At 50.8% G+C, this 20169-nt stretch overlaps 1 protein-coding gene across 3 annotated transcripts in view; it reads left to right on the plus strand.

The window, feature by feature from the left end:
- Rph3a (rabphilin 3A) overlaps positions 1–20169 on the plus strand; it is a 122460-nt gene that overhangs the window by 25060 nt on the left and 77231 nt on the right. For 2 of the 3 annotated variants that reach the window (XM_013503738.1, XM_005403207.1), the window contains exon 2: positions 10992–11111. The gene's annotated coding sequence lies outside the window, so the exon portion shown is untranslated. Of the gene's footprint in view, positions 1–10326; positions 10838–10991; positions 11112–20169 lie in introns of those variants that run through there. The other variant, XM_005403206.2, reaches the window with a different exon arrangement.

Genomic DNA, 20169 nt, shown 5'->3' on the forward strand with positions numbered 1-20169 from the left:
TATATAATTTTTTTTTTCCAATGCTAGGGATGGAACCCAGGCTCTTGTGCATGCTAGACAAGCAATGTACCACTGAATACACCGCCAGCCCAAGATACATCTCTTTACCAGTGAGCATAAGTTCCCGATAGAATCTCATCAGTTTGCAAGTGGTTGCCTGGCCTTTTCTGCACTGATTGTTGTGGCGAGGGGATGGCATCGATGGCTGGGTTGGGTGCAGCCAGATCTCACGGACTGATGATGATATGGAAGGGGTGGTTCCCCAGAAGGACAATCAGGAGCCGGAAGATGAGCACCGAGCAGCCAGAGCTAACAGATGGTCTTCGGGGTAATGTGCTAGGCTGGGTCCTCCCGGAAGGAGCCAAGAAAGGAGTGAGTGTGTGAGGATTTAAGGAGGATGGGCTATGGCGGGAGTAGGCAGGGGTTAGGGAGGCGTGGAGACCATCAGCCCCCAAGCCAGGGCAGAGGGAAGGAAGGCTGGGTGGGACTGTCCCAGACTTCACCACAGCCTCAGAAGGCCCAGCAAGGCCTCAAGGGCCTCCAGCTGCAGTCTGTGACGAGTCCCAGGCCTGCAGGAGCAGGCCTGCCATAGCGTCCCTGCTGTGCTCGGTGTTCAGCTGCTTGCAGCCCATGGGAGGCATGGCCTCATTTGCCCTGGTGGACTTGAGCGTGCAGCAGCTGGGGCGCTAAGTGCATTAAGCTTCCGGCTCTACAGGTCTGCAAGGCCCTTTCCTGTGGCTGCCACAGGTCTTAAGTCTATTCGCAGTGTCTCATTGATTAAAAGTGTTTGCATAGCTGTTAGGTCAGTTGGTTGCAAATAATGGTGTCATCTCAGCTCCCAGCTGACAGACAGGCAAGTTGAGGCAGGAGAGGATACAATTTGTCTAAGGCCATTCCAGTACTCAGCAATGAGATGGAACTAACACCTGACTGCTGCCCCCTTGTCCATCATGACCACTCTGTACAGGAATTTTTGTCCCCCAAATCCATGTCCACCCGGAACCTCAGAATGTGATCTTATTTGCAAATGGAGTCTTTACAGATAGAAGTACTTAGGTTAAGATGAGGTCATGCTGAATTAGTGTGAGCCCTGAAACTAATATAATGAATGGCCTTACACGGAGGGAGGGAGGGAGGGAGATGCCTGAGACAAAATGAAAGTTCATATCCTGTCTGTCCATGGAAACATCTGTCCATCCATCTATCCATCCATCCATCCACCCATCCATTCTTCTACCCATCTACCCACCTTCCCACTCACTCATCCATCCATCCATCCATCCATCTATCCATCCATCCATCTATCCACCCATCCACCCATCCATCCTTCTACCCATCTACCCACCTTCCCACTCTCACTCATCCATCCATCCATCCATCCATCCATCTATCCATCCATCTATCCACCCCAAGAGGCAGGGAGGCCACGAAGAAAGCTCCAGACAAGAACCGCAGTGGCTGGGAGGCTGAAGACTCAGCTCTGTAAGGTCTATCTTAACAATAAAGCTTTTTGTTCCAGCTGTGCTGGTTTCTGTTCCTTGCAATTAAATACATAGTGGTTATGACTCTGGTTTTTGGATGCCGTATTTCACCTTTCTTCACCGCATGCTGAAATTTGCTGCATTTTCCTTTAGTATATCTTGCTTTTTGTTTTCCTTGTCTATACTCTTTCCTCCCTTCTATGTTTCCAGTACTCTGATCATCTCTTCTGGGCCCATCTTGGCTTGACTGTTAAAACTTCTCATGTCCCCCACCTTTTCTTCTCCCTTTGCAGCTTGCCTGTCATTACCTGTCAGGCTGGGATAGAGCTCAGTGGTAGAGTGCTTGCCTAGCATACAGGAGGCCCAGGGTTTGATCTGGACGTTTCTTCCTGATAACATTGGCATTTTCATTGGTTTTAGGCCCAGAATGCTTTTGCTGAATGTGTGCTGATCTTTCTAGGAGCTCTTTTATGGGTTTCAATCTTTACAGACATCCGGGGAGGTTGACATTCTTACCCGATTTTGCAGAAGTGGGTGGGGAATCTTAGAACCTCTGATCCCTTTCCCTGCAATGAATCATGGGAATATCAGGAGGGACCAATGAGGAGAGAAGATTTTTACTCTTCAAGATGGCTTGAGAATTACATAGAAAGTCTTATCCTGTGCCAGGCCTCATGTCACATGTGGCCCCTTCCCTTGGGAATGTGAAGCAGCGGGTGACTGTGACATCAGTTTCTGATGATGATCTGGTCCTGATCTTCATCTTTGCTCAGAGAGAAGCATCTGGAAAGCACAGGGCTCTTTGCAGACACCCCCAGGCTACTGACTTGTCCCTTTTGCATGTAATTCAGGGCAGTTAGAAGCCTCCCTACCTCACTCGGGATCAGGGTGGATGGACACAGCTGCTGTAGAAGTTAATCATGTGCCGTGGGGCAGAGAATGGGAAATGACCTACATTGGGAGGGGTTCGTGGAGTGCTGGGCAGAGCAGGTGCTCTGTTCCTGGCCCAGGCAGGCTCTTGGGTGTTCATACTACACAGGCATAAGAGCATGGGCTCCAGTGTCAGACCGATGTGGGCTGAGTCCCTGCTTATTTACTTGCTAGCGCATGCTCTTAAACAAATATCTTCCCCTCCCTGAGCCTCGGTCTTCTCATTTGAGAAATGGGAATCAATCTTGGGGTCTACTTTCCAGGTTGCTGTAGGTATTCAACAATATCTGGAATGGAAAGAACTTAACCGAGGTCTTGGGAATTTGCTGTTATCAATGTTGTACACTCTGGCGGGACTATCTGGTATCAGACAAGAGGAACGTCAGTCTGGACTAGTGTTATCAGAGAGGGCTCCTCAGAGGAAGGGACTTCTATGTTTCTAAGCTTGGCAAGGAGAGAAATGGTATCAGTTTCCTCACCTGTATTCTCAGCTTCTGGAACACGTCAGCCCTCCACGTTTGCTTGTTGAATGAATACATGAGGAACCTTCTCGAAAGGAAGATGGGCATTCAGTCAGTTCTCTTTCCAGGGACCATATTTATTTCATGAAATCAAACTGGCCCATTTTTGTAATTTTCTTTGTGACATGGAGATCATATCTTTTGGGAGCTTCACAGGCCCCTTGTAGTGTGGTGCTGCTTTAGCATCGACCCTGGTGAGGCATATGCCATCGTTCATCTAAACGCCCCCCAGTGTTGGACATTTAGGTTGCTTCTGATTTGCCATTACTATAAGGGACGCAGTGATGGTGACAATCTTTGTGTACAAAAGGAATTATTTCCTTAGGTTAGATTCCCGGACAGAGTCTCATGGCTCACGTGTAGGTCTGGTTGTTGTTAACATTTTGAGCAAAGAGCTCTGGCTCACCCTGTAGAAAGCCTGGGCCACTTCACCCTACATCCTGCCACTCAGCTGCTCTGCTGGCCTCACTGCTGCCTCCCGCCCGCCCCCACCCCCCCCGGTCCTGCAGCACTTTCCCTGCTCGGCCAAGTGGGAATCTTTGGGAGCTCTCACGTCTCCCCCTTTCCCAAGCCTGCTGGATATCTGTCATATTGTGTTAGGATTGTGTAAGCGTGATGTTGAGAAATCTCCTTGGAGGACAGATGCTCCCCAGATGTTGAGCAGATCCTGGAGTAGGGAGGGGGGAATGCTCAGGGCATGGGGGGGGCTGGTCACGTGGCCTCCCCCCACCCCTTACCCTGCTTCCCTGGTCCCCGCGGAGGTAACCTTATTCAATCTCTTCCCACTTCACATAACAGAAATAAGCATCCGCTATAAGAAGCCTCCCACAGTTCTTTTACAGTTCTTGTCACACTGTTTTATAATCTAGGGGCTCCTCTCTGTCTCTTCCATTAGCCTGTAGCTTGGAGGAATAGATTCCCAGCATCTGGCATAGGGTAACAATAAAAAATAACATGAGGGTAGTATGAGCCTAATAAACTAATGATGTAGATGTTGTTTTACAGATAATATTGCTAAGGGTCAGAGAGGTGAAGTGACTTACCTAAGGTCACACAGCCAGAGCATGCAAGAGGCAGAAATCTAAAACAGCTCCCTCTCAGCTACTCTGCCAGGCTCAGGGAGAGTGTGTAAGCCACAAAGCAGGCGCTGGGCCAGGCTTGCCTCTGCTACCTCCCAACACTAGCTGGTTATTGGGGGGGGTGCTTTGAGAAATCTCTGTCCTGGATCAAGTTGAGGAATCTGGTTTATTTCCAGAGAAATGCCATACTCCTTGTGCGAGTGCTTTGAAGACCCTAACTGGAAATAACTCTTTCTCTTTCTTGACCTCTCTACATTGCGTCAGTGCCTGAGATCCCTCTATTATAGATTCTTTCCTTTTTCATCAGTGCTTAAAACTCCATGTGAAAAATGTAGATTCAGGGGCCAGGATATAGCTCAGTGGCACAAGTGCTTGCCTGACAAGCCCAAGGTCCTGACTTCAATTCCTGGTACAAAAAAAGAAAGAAAATATAGATTCAGTAAAGTGAGATGGAAAAAACAGAAAGAAAATATAGAATCTCTCACAAGTGTCAGCCGCCTCCATCCTTAGTGCCTTGGTGTGGGTGAGGGCCTCTGAGCTTCTCAAGCTTTGCTGCTCCTCACCCTGTGCTTTTCTTTCCAGTTGTCCAAAGCCAGCTCCAGCCTCGCTGCCCAGGTGGGTGGCCCCACCCCTCCCGGCTTACTTGGTTCTCCCTGCCGTGGTAACTCCGGTACTGTCCTTCCCGGGTGATGATCCAGCCCAGCCCAGCCCTGGACCCTGCAAATATAGCAGCATTTTAAAGAACTGGGGCCCCTTTCAGAACCCCATGAGTACTAATGCACCCCATCTGTGGTAACTAACCATGCAGTGGTGGGTGGTCAGATGCCCCTTCCTGACATTCCAGCAAAGATGACAGAAATAAGATCAGTGGTGCTAAGAATATTTCACTTATTAAACACTGACCAAGCCTCAGATTGGTTGTGTGTTCTGGGAACTCAGACATACTCAAGACTGGGCTGAGCTCCTGCAGGCTGCAGCCATCTGGGGAGCCAGGTATGACAGTGGGTGGGGGTGGGAAGGGGTGGATGTAGGCTGTGTGTGGGAGCACCGGTGAGGGACAGCCTTCAATAAGTAATTAAATTGTCACAGGCTAGAAACAAGCTTTGGAGAGGAAAGAGCCTTCCTTTATCCCCTGGGCATCAGACCATGCTTCTGAATTTACTGGCATAATTGGGGAGCCAGGCCTGAGAGAGGCCATCGCTAAGGGAGGTGGCGGATGACAAGACAACCTAGCGTATCTTGGAGAACTGATTTCTGGCAGATCATTTCACTGAGGTGCTGGAAGCAAAAGGGAAAATCGAATTGGTTCTGCCATACATTACATCAACTTAGATAAATTTGCATAGGCAAATACGTTATTTCACTGCTGAAAATGGGAATACAATACTATTCTACTGCACTTTAAAATAAATACATAAAATCTAAAGTTTAAAAAAGTATGTGTGCGGGGCTGGGGATTTAGCTCAGCAGCAAAAGCGCCTGCCTGGCAAGCGCAAGGCCGTGAGTTCGGTTCCCGGTACCGGAGAAAAACCAAAAAAAAAAAAAAGTACGTGTGCATGTATTACCTGATACCACCTTTTGGATTATCAGCACAGCATGATTGCTTTTTTGGAAAACACTTGTCCTCAAGAATAAATAATAATCACTATAGCAATAGTAATTAATAAAGCACAGGGCCGCCTGTGTGCCGGGATCCCTTCTAAGTGCTTTGACATATTTTAGCTAATCTGATCCTAGTGCTAACCACATGAGGAAGCAGTCTTATCCACTCTACAGATGGGAAATGGAGGCACAGAGAGGTTTAGCAGCTTTCTCAGGGCCACACAGTTTGTATGCAGGACACTTAGAGTTGAACCCTGACAGCCTGACACTAAAACCTGGCTATTTAACCCTTGGATTACACTGTTGGCTGTTGCTGTCCTTCCTCCAGGAGCTGTGGTGGTTTGGGGCTGGATGCTGCTTAACACATCCTGGAGAGTAGGAGGACTCTGGTTAAGAACCCAGCACACAGTAGGGACTAAATAAATGACACCTGGGGGCTGGGGATTTATCTCAGCGGCACAGGGCCTGCCTCACAAGCGCAAGGTCGTGAGTTCGATTCCTGGTACTGGAAAAAAAAGACCCAAACAACAACAACAACAACAAATAAAATAAATAAGTAAATGACGCCTGTTACTTATTATGTAAAATATACAATGTCCATTCATGACCATGAGCTCAGGGAAACATGGCTACACTGAAGGCTTCCAGGAAGAGTATTCATATTTATGTTCTTTCTCTGTCTCTCTTTTTTTCCATCCCTTTCTCTCTCTCTCTAATCTCTCTCCCTCATTTACTTGTCCTGCCTCTGAGGGATTCTTGTGGAGAGTTGTACCCCTGGAAAGCTGCCCTGTGACATTTCGTCCCTTTTGTGTTCCTGATGATAGCATTTCCCTGTGGGCCATCAGAGGAGGAGGGGTAGGGGGACAGCCCAGAAATCCAGCTCAGGCTCTGAGCATGAGTCCTTCCCTCTGCAGGGCTGGCTTCTGCATGTGGGTGTGCACACCTCTGCACACGCACCCTACTGCTCAGGTGGGCTGTGCTAAGACTGAAGCACTGGGTCCTCTGACCAAGAGGGAGCTCAGGAATCATTGCTTGAACCATTTCGTTGTGGGCTCTTCATTGTAGAGTCCCCTGGCAACCTTTTTAGTCCCCGGTGGCTGCTATAACAAACAACGACAAACTTGTTGGCTCAAAACAACACACATTTGTTATCTTACAGCTCCAGTGGCCAGAAGCCCTCAAAGCAAGGTGTCAGCACGTTTCTCTGGAAGTTCTGGAGAAAAAGCCACGCCTTTGCTTTTCCCAGCTTCCCGAGGCCACCACATTCCTGGGTTTATGGGTCCCTTCCTCGACCTTTAGACCAAGACAAACAACATGGCATGTCACCCTACTCCCACCCTTCCAGCATCGCCTCTCCCCGTGACCCTGGTTCTCCTGTGCCAGCTCTTAAAGAACATTGGCCCTACCCCATAACCCAGGAAGCTTAACTTATATCTGCAAAGCCCCCTTTTGCCACTTAAGGTAATATATTAACTACTTGGGGACTAGGATGTAGACAGCTTTGGGGGCCATTATGCCACCTACCACACTTGCAAAGTGAAATGGGAGAATCCTTTCTTTCTGGGCCTCCTTAGTACCCATCTCCTTGGGAGACAGAAAAGCAAACGGCTCTGAGACAGGACGTTAGATTCACACCCTGCCCCTGCTAAGTGCAGCGTCTTTGGCAGGTCACCTGACACCTCGCTGTCTAACTTCCTCATCTCTAAGATGGATCAATAATGTCCACAACCTCTTTCTATTATTGTGACCCCTGCAGTGCCCTGGGCTGACCAAGCACTGCAGCTGGTGAATATCAGGCACCAAAGTAAACAGGCGAGTCTATTATTATTACTAGGGATGCCACGTAGGGCTGTAAACTCAGAGGGGCTTGGTTATAGTCCCTTCCCATCGCTTAGGAATTGAATGGCCTCGAGCTGGTGGTGTTGAGCATCTGAATCTCAGTTTTCTCATTTGTAAAATGGAAATGAAACCACACCATCCTGATGTAGGATTGGGGTGAAGATCCATAATTATGGGATGCCCAGGGGCCACCCAGAGCCCAGGGGGGAGTGCTGGTCATAGCCATGACTACCACCGTCCTTTCACAACCTCCCTGGGATGTGGGGGAGTCTTACTGGGGTGTTCAACAGAACAAGGACAAGGCGAGTGACTGATCCCAGGGCCCCGAGGTGTCTCTTTGCGGCTGCTCCAGCTTTGCCTGAAACCTCAGGAAGCAGCAGGGCCTGGCTGCTCAGCCTCGAGGACTCTGGTTTCAAGGAGTCTCCCTGCTGCATTGTCACAAAGCTATCGGAGCTTGCCGATTCTTTGAATGAAGAGTTTTCCAGGAGCACTCAGGATAGAGGAGAGAAGTGGAGGTGGTGATCAGGGCATGGGGAGGTGGGGCAAGGTCCCCCTGAGGAGGCAGGGCTGGTTCCTAGAGGACACGGTCACCAGGGAGGGTGCAGAGCTCTGGTTTCAACCGTATTATTATTTTTTAATTTTGCTGCAAAGCCCTTATTTCAATGAAGGCTTGGACAGATGCCCAGTATGCAAAATCAGTTAAAAGCACAACTGTTCTAGTGGAAACCAGGCTGGGGGTCAGCTCAGGCCTCCTTTTCACTTCCTGGAGGGGGATTGGGAGGGGGGACTGGTTTGGGAAAAGATTAGCAGGGTGGGAGAGACACAGGCTTCGGAGCCGGATGATTTGAGATTTACAGCCTGCCCCTGCTGCCTCCTGCCTGGGAGAGCTTCAGGGCTTCACCTCCCCTGGCTGAGCCTTCGTCCTCTCATCCAAAACAGGACAATACTAGCATCCAACTCATAGAGTTGTAAAGATTGGAGTTAATCATTGCTCAGCACCATGCTGGGTACATGGTGAGGGTTGAGGCATTTAGCAGGTGGTAGCTAGCTTCATCCTCTGAATAAGCTGCAGATGGTATAGATATTCCTTGGGACTAAGGAACAAGGTGCTTAAGAACTCCTAGTGTTCTGATTTCACTATTAGAATCCAGGGTGGCTTTTATCCCTCTCTGGTTTTCTTGAACAACTATTCAAATGTTTATTGAGGACTTACTATGTGCCTGGATTGTTCTAGGTTTGAGAACACAGGTCCAGGCATCTTAATGTCTTTGATTCCACATTCAACTAGCTCTTTAACTGTGGGCAAGCCCCTCCCCATCTCTGGTCCTCAGTTTGTCCATCTGTAGAGTGAAGAGATAAAATTTGTGTCATGGAATTTTTCCAGAAAATATTCAATGAGATCTTGCAAAAAAAATTGAAGTATACATTTGAGCTTGACTCTGAGAGATAAACATTCTGGTGCATGGGTTTTGGAATCATATAACCCTGGGTTTGAATGCTGTGACTGCCACTTGCCATGTACCTTTGAGCCATGTACGTTTAGAATTTAGTTTTTCCAGTCTCAGTTTTCTCATCTATAAAATGGGGATAATAATAGTACCTTCAAAGGAGAATGGAAGAGGTATGGAAAGTTGCTAGCAGGATGGCTGACACATAGTCAGTTCTCAGCAGCTGTCACTGAAATCATTACCACTACCACCACCACCAGCATCATCCTCACCATCCCCATGATCAGTACCATCAGGACAATCACCACCATCATCAACCTCATCAAAAAAAATGAAGATCTAATGGTCTGCAAGTCCTACTCTCAAGTGGACAATTAAGTGGCAAATGTTGGAGTTGCCCTGGGCTACGTGAGCAGGAAATTTTTAATGAGAGTCCCTCCCTGAAAGGGAACTGCTCTCACTTTATAGAACAGTTCTGAGTAGAGCTTGATTTGTTGAGATTTTCTATTTTTTCCTCCAATGTGAATGCTTCCCCATAGTTACCAGGAACGGGACCCCTGAACTCTGGAGCACCATGGGGCTCTGCTCCTCCTTTTCTCTTTCTCCCCTTTAATGATTTTATTTTCTTTTCAGATAGTAATTTCACTTCAGAAAGCCAATCTGGGTTTCTCTGGGGAGAGGTCTCTGGTCAAGGCTCAAATGTCTGATGTAGAATTCCCCAAAATTTCCAGCATCATCCCACTTTGGACCACATGCTAAAGGTTGACGCCTGCTGTCCTGGTACACTGTCAATTTCTTCTTCTCTCTGTTAAAACATTTGCATTGTCAGACATGTTTTAGATCGAGAAAGCATAGTATCCCAAAATACTGATGTTCTTATTGTTGCCTTTTCTTTTTTAAACCTCTCTTTTCTGACCTTTAGGAAAATAAAGTATTCATATCCTCACTTTACAGTTGGGACTTGGAAACATTAAATGTCTTTTCCAAGGCTGGAAGAGGCAGGAACTGGCTCCTAGAAACATGCTAAGTGATTATTTACCTAAGCCATCCCACCTCTGAGAAATTTCTTTAAGCCAAGCCTTATCTTCCCTGCCCTGAGTAACAAAAATTCCAAGGTACAGTTCAGAAATCTGCAGGAAGGTGGGCGAGAACTGGCAAGCCAGGCTGGGTTTTGAGGGTGCAGGGAGACAGACCGCTGGGAGAGGCTCATACTGAACTCCCAGTTCTCTGAGCAGAGAAGCAGTGGACTCTAGGGCTGTTTCTGAGAAAGGTGCTGCGAAGTTACAGCTGCTTTGCTTGGAGAGAGTGACAATATTAGAACAAGTGTGTGGTGGGGAGGTTGTCACCGATTGGACTGTGTGAGGTCAGAAAGTCCCGTCTCCCATCCCTCTGGCCTCCCCCCTTCCCAGCTCCAACCATCCAATAACTTAACTTCTCGCCTTAGGGGTTCGCGTCCCGCCCATCCCCTCCTCCCGCACCTTAGCGCTGTCCGCGGTGCTGACCGCCAATCCCCGATTGCCGCTTCCACCAGCTGAGCTCTCTCGCGCGCACAGCCTCGCCTCACGGCCTCCCACTTCTCTTTCTCCGGGCACCGCCCGCATAAATCACGGGTGGGAGGCAGGCTCGGTTCCCCTGTGCTGGGAAGCTGCCGCCGCCCCTCCCTAGCTAGCACTGGGTTTTGCGGTAGCGGTGACAGCCGCTGCCCGATCGGGCGCCGGGGAAGCAATTCATTCGTCTACCGCCAGCAGCCCCGAGTTGCCGAGGCGCGTACAGGAGGAAGAGGGAGAGAGGAAGAGGAAGAGAAAGAGGAAGAGAAGAGAGACAGAGAGACAGAGACTCACCAAATACCTTCACCCAGGTGGCGGACAGTCTGAATGAATCCGCCGTCTGCTATGCACGGACCCTGGCTTATCTGAGTTTTCTCTCTTCTGGCAGCGGTATTTCTTTTTGTCTTGGTCCTGCTTGATTTAGCGTGTGTGTGTGTGTGTGTGTGTGTGTGTGTGTGTGTGTGTGTGTGTGTGTGTGTGTGTGTTGGTGTCTTGATTTTATTTTGCAAAGAGTAGGAAAGTCAAATGAACAATTTTCTTCCAGGCACCTCTGCTGAGCTCTCAAACCAAGTCATCGGGAGTTAGCATCTTGCCATCCAGCAGGGGAGGAAGGAGCTGACAAGAATCTGGCTCCCCGCTGTCCCTGCAATCCTCCGGTGTCGCGGTAAGAGATATTCTTGGCCGTGCAAAGGGTCTGGGGATATGGGGATCTCGGAGGTAGGGGTGTGCCTGAGCTGGGCTGAGAGGAGAGGGGCGCTGAGGAATGACCATGTCTATTTGCCCATGTTCTACGGTGTTTTGTCGCCAAAGTGACACCCCAAAGCCAAATGAGATTTCAGCTCAGTGCCTGGGGCAGGGGGGTAAAATGTGCTCATGTTCTGGGCAGTGTGATCAAGTGGCTTCTGCCCAATTTGTCTCCCTTGCAGCAAGAGCTGTTGAAAGTGGCAGGCAATTCTGTGAGTGATTTAACCCTCTGTGGGGCTGGTCAGTCTCGCGTGGTCTCTGGGTGTTTGGTTTTCGTGCCTCAGCATACTGGTCCTGGTAGGGAGAGGTCCATCTGGGTTTGGAACGTTAACCCTTGCCTGGACACACTGGCAGAGGCTTGCACAGGGCAGGATTTAGATTGTACCATCTTTCAGGGCCAGCTGAGTAATTTAATTGTGGTGGATTTTGCAAGCTGTTCAAGCTTTCTTAAGATGGGGGAGCTGGGGGAGATTAAAAGGTCACTTTGTGCTTGGAATGAGTGGTCAAGAAGGGCAGAAGGGAGCAGCCAGCTGCCTGCTGGGCAGTTGTTTGTTTTCACAGGTGGTGGAACCTGTAAGTGATTGCTGGGGAGGGGGGGGTGCATCACTCTATCCTTGAGCTGGAGTCCCAGGAGGGACAGAGGGGACGGTGACTGGTTCACATCCTGGGGAAGGGTTCCAGCCACCAGCTCCCGACCCACTGCAGGGCAGATGATCTAGGGGCCTGCACTAGTTTCTTTTTCTGGGATCAGGATGGGGTAAGCCTGCATCAACCTGTTAGCGAGTGGGAAGCAGAGGTCTCTTGTAACTGAATCCAAAAGCTCACATTTAATTTTAAAATGCCTTTGCTGCTAATCTGTGACCCATCAAAAGAGGATTTCTCTTTGCTTTCTGCTTTAATTGCATCTACCTTTCTGGAAATGAACGTCCTTATTTTTAGTATCTTTGCTATTATCTCAGGGGCCACTTCAGCCTTCTGTGCTCCCCACCCCCAAGGATTTCTTCTTGAAGCACTTGCTCTTGCGAGAGGAATCAAACAGCAGCCCCAGAGACTGGCAAGCCTGAAGTGTAAGCAGGGGCCGCTCAGCCATTATTTCCAGCCCTAGAGCACAAACCTGCTCAGGCAGGACATAGGAGCTGGAGGGAGAGGGTTGCCTGCTGGTTAGTGCCAAAGATTCGGTGGTCAAAAATCCCTGCTTTCTCACCCTGCTCCATTGTTGGGTGACCTTGAGAGAGAAGTTGCCTTAGTTTCCTCCCAGGGAAGCCTCAAGCATGAATGATGAATATGGAGAAATTTGGTTCAAATAAAAAGCTACACATCTGGCCATGCGGAATATGTAAAATATCGAACTTTGGCCCTGACAGATCAGAATGAACCATGGCGGGGACCCTCGCGTGGGGGATCTTAGGGGCTCACTGCTGTGTGGATTGCTGGATTATGGGGAGGTCTGGGAGACCTTGAGGGGCTGTTAAGGAGACTGCAGGGGCCTCAGAACACACTGCCATCCAGTACGGGATGTTATGATGCATACCAGCCCAACCGAGGGATGGGACCAGCGTGTCCAGACACCAGGGCTTCCTACACACGCCCTGCTGCCTCATGTCCCCAAGGGTGGCTGCGAGCCAGGAGGCCACACTCCCTCCTCCCCAACCACATTTGAAGTGGTGCATTGTGATGCACCAGGGAGAGGGAACTGGAATCTTCTAGAAAGAGCCCTGGACTCAGATCTGATAAAAAAAATCTAAATCTAAGCTCTGTCTCCCCTTTGTGGGCCTCAGTTTCCCCATATATGCAATGAGGCAATAAGCTTAAGTGACCACAAGGCCCCTTCCTGCTCCGAGGGGCTGGGACTATGAGGGATTTGAGTATGTACGTGCCCACACTTCTAGGAAGGGTTAGCACTGTGCTTTTCTAACCTTTTTCAAGGGGGTCCAGAGAGGGAAAGCAACTTGCCTGACGCCACACAGTAAGCAACATTCAACCACCTTCAGGAAGATGCTGCACTCCTTTCCCGGTCCCCAGCCCCAGGGCGCCCAGGAAGAACCTTCGAGTTAACTTGCCTCCCCAGATCCAGAAGCTTAGCCCTGGAGGCCAATGCGGACAGCCCCTCCTCGCTGGCAGGAGGGGAGGCAGTGGCAGCCAGAGACCCTGTGGTTCCAAGAGGGTGCAGCCGGGTACCCCGCCAGCTCCAGCTCTTTTCCTTCTGTTCTGTACACCTCCGGGCGGATGAGTGCTCCGGTTGGTCTGTTGGTCAGTCGGGGTGGCAGCCGGCCGCTCTGGGGATTTTCTTGGAGACTGTGGTGTTTACAGGATGTGGTCTTCCTCTTTATTTAACCCTTTCCCCCTCTCTGTGCGGGTCATGGAAACTTTGCGGTTTTTGATTCAAAACCACCATGACATACGGACCCAGCTCCTGCTCTGAATCCCCACTGAGTGGGGAGCTGGCCGTAAATGCAGACAAGACAGAAGTTGATGTGAAGGCGACAGGAAGCAAACGGCACGGTTTATTTCTGTTAAGAGCTGTGGCTGTAACCTGGGATAAAAATAAACCTGGGACCCAGTAGTGGTGGGCTGGAACCGAGGAGTTTAAATTATTCAACTGCCACCCAGAATGGAAGCCTGTGTGTGCTGAGGGAGCAGGGGAAGCATGCAGAAACAGCCCTTCTCTTCCTCTTCTCCAGCCCTGTGGGGCTTCCTGCCCAGCCCTGCGGGCCTCCAGAGACTGCGGCGTGCTGTGCTGCCAGACCCGAGTTCCAGTTCCAGCTGCTTCCTTGCTGTGTGGCTTTAGGCAAAGTCCTTAACCTCTCTAGCCTTGGCCCCTTCCATGAGGTACAGAAAGGTAGTGTGGTACGACGGCTAAGAACGCAGGCTCCGGATCTAGGTACTGGTCCTGGTACTTTCTGGTTGTATCGCTTCACCCCTCTGGACCTCCATTTCCCCATTTTCAAAATGAGGATCATAATAGAGGCGTGCAGATTTTAAGAGCTAAGTGCTTACAGAGTGCTCGGTTCTGACTTTGGCAGGGAGTGACTGTCCAGTAAATGTTAGCCATGGGGACAATATTGGTGACAGTGACAAAGAACTCACCCCTGTCCCACTTCCTGTCCCACTATGCCCTGCTGTGCTCTCACACAGTTGCTAGAGAGCTTGGACCTCAGTTTCTGTGCCTGTGGAATGGGCACAGGGCTGCTCCCTTGGCCTCAGGCTCAGGAGGCTCCCAGCAAGTGTCAGGGCAGGCTGAGTGTGGGGCAGACCCGAGGAGGTGGCAAGGAGAGGCCCTGCTCCCTGCCTAGCCTCTGCTTCTCCGAATCCCTGCGAGACTTTTGCTGACTCATCCCCCGGCCTGCTCAGAGCAGTGTAGACTTTCTCGGGGAACCTGCACTTTCCCTCCCTCCCTCTCCCGGAAATGCTTTCCCTGCTGCACGGGTTCCTCTCCAGGGTCCTGTCACGCTGCCACACGAGGTCCTTAAGGGCCAGCGTGGTGCCGCCTCTCTCTTGGGGATCATGTCAGCACATAGCATGTGCTTAGCAGTGACTTACTGAGTGAATGGATGGATGAATGGATAAATGAATGAACGAATAAAGAAAGGAAACTTCGATGGATTGACTGGTACATCGGTCACCCTGGGGGATGTCTTTGGCCCATGGTCCAGCCTGAGGCCCTCATGCAGTAGGCAGTCGGTCTGTGATTGTTGATTTTGATGAGTCATTGGCAAAGGGGTTGAAAGGACTTGGCTCTCAGCTTGGGTCTGCTACAGGCAGAGGACAGGGCCCCCCTCTCCGCCTGCCAGAGCACTTGCTGTTCATTCACACAGCACACACTTACTGATCACCTACAGTACCCTGGTGGGCACTGGAAATAAAATAATGATAAAGACGCAATCTCTTCTGAGTCTTAGGTAACACAAATAGTACCTATGAAATGTGATTGGGGGGGGGTGCAGAGAGGCTTCCTGCCTCACCCTGAAACACTCAGTGCACCAATGATGGAAACTCTCTCAGAAAAGTTTCAGTCTTTGCTTAGCTCTGCTCTTGGCTGCAAGGCCAATGCTTCTGCATGTGCTAATGCCTCCAGCCTTACTCATTTACACTTGGTGACTGCAAGAGCCTGTCTCGTAAGTGAGGTAGGCTGGGTTCTTGGGGCCAGAGTGGCATTTGCATTTCCCAGGTGGAAGAGGTACAAACGGCCAAGAAAGGCTAACAGAGGTGCATTTGGAGGTGTAGGTGGGAGGTGAAGAGCTCCCATTGCTCCCGGGAGCGTGATCAGCCCAAACCAGGTGGTTCTCAGAGTCACCTGGGAACTTGTTAGAAGGCAAATTCTTGGTTCCAAAACCAAGTGCACGGACCTGTGTTCCCACAATCCCTCACTGCTCTACGGAATGGCGTTTAAAACCACAACATGCTTTCACAGGTGCTACCTGTAATGGCTAGCTGTGTGCTACGAGCCTTCAACCTTTTGCCAAGGTCCCTCCATCAGGTCCCAGGGAGCTAAGCAGGACCAGAACCTGGCCTTCTGCCTCCCCCCCACACCATTTCCTTCTTCCTACCCGCAATCCCGCAGGAGTGCCCCCGCCCCTGCCCGGGCTGAGCAAGCCGCCCCCACTCCTGACAGCTCGGAGAACTCCCAGGGGTTCTCACTCAGGTTGTCAGGCAGCACAGTGGCCCAGGAGCAATAATCAGCCCTTCAGCCTGGCCAGGGCTTGGGGGTTCAAGGGAACCAGGCTGGTTCTTCTCAGCCCAACTCTGCACCCCGAGTCTGGGTCAGGGAAGCAAGGGAAGCCGCAGTGGCGAGGCACCACATTGCTGTGCAGTGTCGCTGTGGGTTCCTCGAAGTAACCGTCTTGCTGTCATTAGTTTTAATGACATAATGCATGCCTAAATCTCATTGTAATGGAGCCCTGGCAGACTCTGACTCCATAATCCAGTGAGTGAGCGAGATAACATGTCTTAGACAGCCGGGGGAGGGGTGTTGCCCGAATTAATCAGCAAGAGGAGACTCCCCTGACAGCACGGACATGACGTTTGCTCTGAGAAAGATTTATTTAGAGAGTAGAGGGGAGAAGAGAATTTTCTCCTCTCTCGTGTTCCTCTTCTGAGCGAGTTCATTCAGCGGCCTTTTCTTCCGTTCTTTTTTCCTCCCTTCCTCCTTTCCTCTCTAATGCACCTACACAGTGACAAGCAGAGACTTGTGAATGGAAGCAGCTTTCAGCGGGGAGCAGATTATGTAAGCAGCTCTCCGTGCCAGGGCCAGCCATCAGGCGGGCAGGGGGTGGCGTCTGGGAGCTGCCGAGAACCAGGCGACTTCTCGAAGTTTGCTGGCAGGTCCTCCCCGCACCACGCGGCCAAGAAGGGACTCTGGGGCCCGCCCTGTTCCGCATCCTTCCTCCCTGCCCCTTCTCCGCTCCACCCGCCTGCCTTTTCCCTCTGTCGCCGTGGTGCCGTTTCCGAGTCTCTGTGTGTGTCTCTGGCTCCTCTCTCCTTTTTACTGCCGAGTCCTTTCCCATCTTCCGCAAATGTCCCTTCCTGCGCCTTGCAGGCTCCGCTTCCCGCCCCCACCTGCCTTCTCCCCACATCCCTCAGCCCCCCCCCTCCCCCAACTCCACCACCCTCCCCGCTTCATCCTGCACCTCTCTTGGTGCAGGGCACTGAAATATTGCGTGAGGGGAACGCACTCGGGAGACCGCAACACCCCCATTGGTGAGGCCCCCAACATAGGGGCCAGTGACTCTGCTTTGCCCAGGACTGAAGGGACTCTTGGGAGGCAGCACCTGCCTGGACAAGCTGGCCACCTACCTGCAAGCCAAATACTTGGAATCTCAGGGCTTCCAAAAGCCCAAAGACTTGGTGTTCTGGGTAACTTACCCATTTTCTGCTAAGGGGGGGCACATACTGGTTTCTGAAGACACTCCCCCCCCCCCGCCCCCGCTGAGCATTCTCTACCACCTGGCCACATGCAGCCCAGTGGTCCGTGGAGAGGGGGTGACTCCCTCCACCTTCCTCAGCCCTGGCCTTGACAATGACCACCCGGTGGCTTTTTGCTCGTTTGTCAGCAGAGCGGGTAAGGGAGAGATTGCTCAGCATTCTGGGCCAGGGGTTGTCAAGTGTGAGCCGGCATCAGGATCCCGGCAGGTCTTGTTAAAAAAGCTTCGATTCCGGGGCACTCAGATGGGGCTCCACAGAGCACGTGCCTAACACGCTCCCTGCGAACTTGTTCCTTCGACCCTGCCCTGTGTCAGGTGTCTGTCCAAGCGCTAGGGACCCAGCGGCGGATGCCACAGAGTTCCCTGCCCTCCTGCAGCAGACAGTGCCGTGGGTGACAGGGCCAAGGGAGAAGTAGACACACAAGAGCATTTCAGACTGTGGAACGTGCCAGGGAGGAAGCGGAGAGATGATCCCGTGGAATTTGGAGAGATGACACTGCGGGCTGAGGAAGGGTGAGGAAGGTGGAGCGAGCCGGCCCCCCACTCTCCATGGACAACTGCTGACTTTCTAGCTGCTGGGCTGTGTCACCAGCCAGTGCAGCTTTGCAAGCACAGAGAGCCCAGTGCTCTGCCCACAGCACCTATGGTGGTGGACAGGGAAGTGGAGCCGGGGGGAGCATGCCCAGGGCAGGGGTCTTCAGAAACCAGTGTGTGCCCCCCTTAGCAGGAAATGGATATCTGTGGGAAAGACCGTGGACACAAAGGAAGACACAAGTTTCCGGTTTCCGCAGCATCCCCTCTGACCATCAGAGACCTACCTGCTGCTGGTTAACCCAGGCAGAAGGGAACTGGCCACCCTGGACATGCACCTAAGGTTAAAAGCAGGACAAGGGTCAGGAATTGGGCCCCAGAGAGGACCAGGAGACAGATGTGCCCAGCAGTCACACACCAATCTCGCCTTTCTGAGGGTACCTGCTGCCGCTCCTTTAGATTTGACTCTCTTTTCCCCTTGAAAGCGTTCCTGCCACTGGGGCAGCCTTGGCTCTCATCCACAGAGGTATCTGGGTATCTGGGTACAGGCCCTCATCTGAGCAACGGGTCAGGGAAGGGTAAATGACACACACGTATGTTGGTGACCAAGTAGCAGACTTTGCTTCTGATCATAATTTGCCAGATCAGGCCTCACTTGTAGCCTCTCAGATAAACCCAGAGGACTCTGGTGCTTTCTAGGTTAGCAGAATTTTTATTTTGGCGCAAGGTGCCTCTCTTTGAGTTGCTGTTCTTTTTCATTTCCTGGTACTGAGCCCATATCGATCCTCACTGGCCCCTGGCTCTGTTTTCATTAAGCATTCTCTTTTATTCCCAGCACCCCCTCCCCTCCCTTCTTAGACCACCTGTGCTGTTAATGGACAGCTCTTTTGTTAGTAGATGAACAGTTAAATGATGTCTTTTAATTTATGCAGATAGTATTGTGCTGTTGTCGTATGCTTTCTCTTTTCTCCTCATTCAGCATGAGGTGTTCAGATCCATCCACGCTGTGAAGGTGCAGCTAATCCTTTGCTTTTAATCGTTGCTCTGCCCTGATGCATGGATCCTCTGCATTTAACCTCTTTTCTTAAATTATATTAATTTTCCTCCAGTAGGCTAGAGTATTCCTGAGGTTCTCCTTCATTTTAGTAGCATTCATAGTCATTTGGAAGGGGCAGAAACATGCTTTGCCATTTCCTTTTTGATTATTTTGTTGAACGAGCTCTGAGTACCAACTCAGGATGCCAGACATGGCGGTTTTGTGAAGGAGACAGAAGAGGACAGCAGCCAGATTGCTGGAGTTGGGAGCTGGGTCGATGTGGGGTTGAGTCCTGACTCTGCTACCTGTGGCTGTGTGACTTTTGATGAACCAACTTAACCTCTCTGAGCCTCAGTTTCTTCCTTTGTACCATGGGCATAATGAAAGTATTCATTTTATAAAGTTGCTTCTGAGTGAGATAAGATGATATATGATATACGTTGCACAATAAATAAGTTTTTAATGGCACCTTGTTCTCCAGTACTGGGAATCGAACTCATGGCCTTGTGCTTGCCAGGCAGGTGCTGTGCCACTGAGCTAAATCCCCAGCCCCAATGGCACCTTGTTGAAGCCTTGGATATGGAGATATTTATACCCTGTGTCAGTTAGCTTTCCATTACTGTAAGAAAATACCTGAGATAATCAACTTAGAAAGAGAAAAGGTTTGTTTGGGTTCATGGTTTTGGATCTAAGACCTCCCACTTGGCCCTACCACTTAAAAGTTGCATGTCTGCCCAGTAAGACTACCCTGTGGACAATATCTTCGGGAGCATTCCAGACCCAAAATATGGCACAAGCTCTCAGGTCTGTACTCTTCGTGTTATGTGAAAGTGTGTGCATGCACTGTGTGCATGTGATCATGTGATTGTGTGTCTCCCTGATGAGATGGAGACATTGCCACCCTGGAGGCTGGTTATTCCTCTCTCTGCAGCAAGACCTTAAGACCCTCCTCCTAGCCACTCATGATTCACCTGGTCCACTGCCCAGGGCCTGGCTTTCTTCTCTACCTCCGACACCAGCTTGTCCTGACCCTGAGCTTGCCCAGAGAGTCTCACACAGGGTAGAAGCCAGAGTCTTTAAGAGGCCACAGAGGGTCCTGGAGGCCCACCCAAGGCCCTGGGTTAGAGGACTCCTGGTGTGAATGGTTACCATGGCAGTGGATCTAGGAGGAGATCAAGCCTCAAGTGCTACCATTTTGACCAGCGCCTACTGCAAAGACAGCCTCGGGCCACCACAGCAGGTTGGTCTCCAGTGCCCCCCGGTGGCTCCCACCTGCTCCCAGCCTCCCATCACAGAGCCAGGAGTCCACCCGTCCGGTCCAGGCCCTGCTGCAGTTCCTGGGTTGGGCCACAGTGCTCTGTGGTTTCTCCACGGGGTCCTGACCTTCACAGTGCTGGGTGTCACGTGAATGATCTCCTAGACTTAGGAATTACATTGAGAAAGAGGCCTTATTACCACCTTTATTTGCAGATGAGGACATGGAACCTCCA

This window comes from Chinchilla lanigera, unplaced genomic scaffold (genome assembly GCF_000276665.1).
Source record: "Chinchilla lanigera isolate Chin_1 unplaced genomic scaffold, ChiLan1.0 scaffold00081, whole genome shotgun sequence".
Taxonomy (NCBI): domain Eukaryota; kingdom Metazoa; phylum Chordata; class Mammalia; order Rodentia; family Chinchillidae; genus Chinchilla; species Chinchilla lanigera.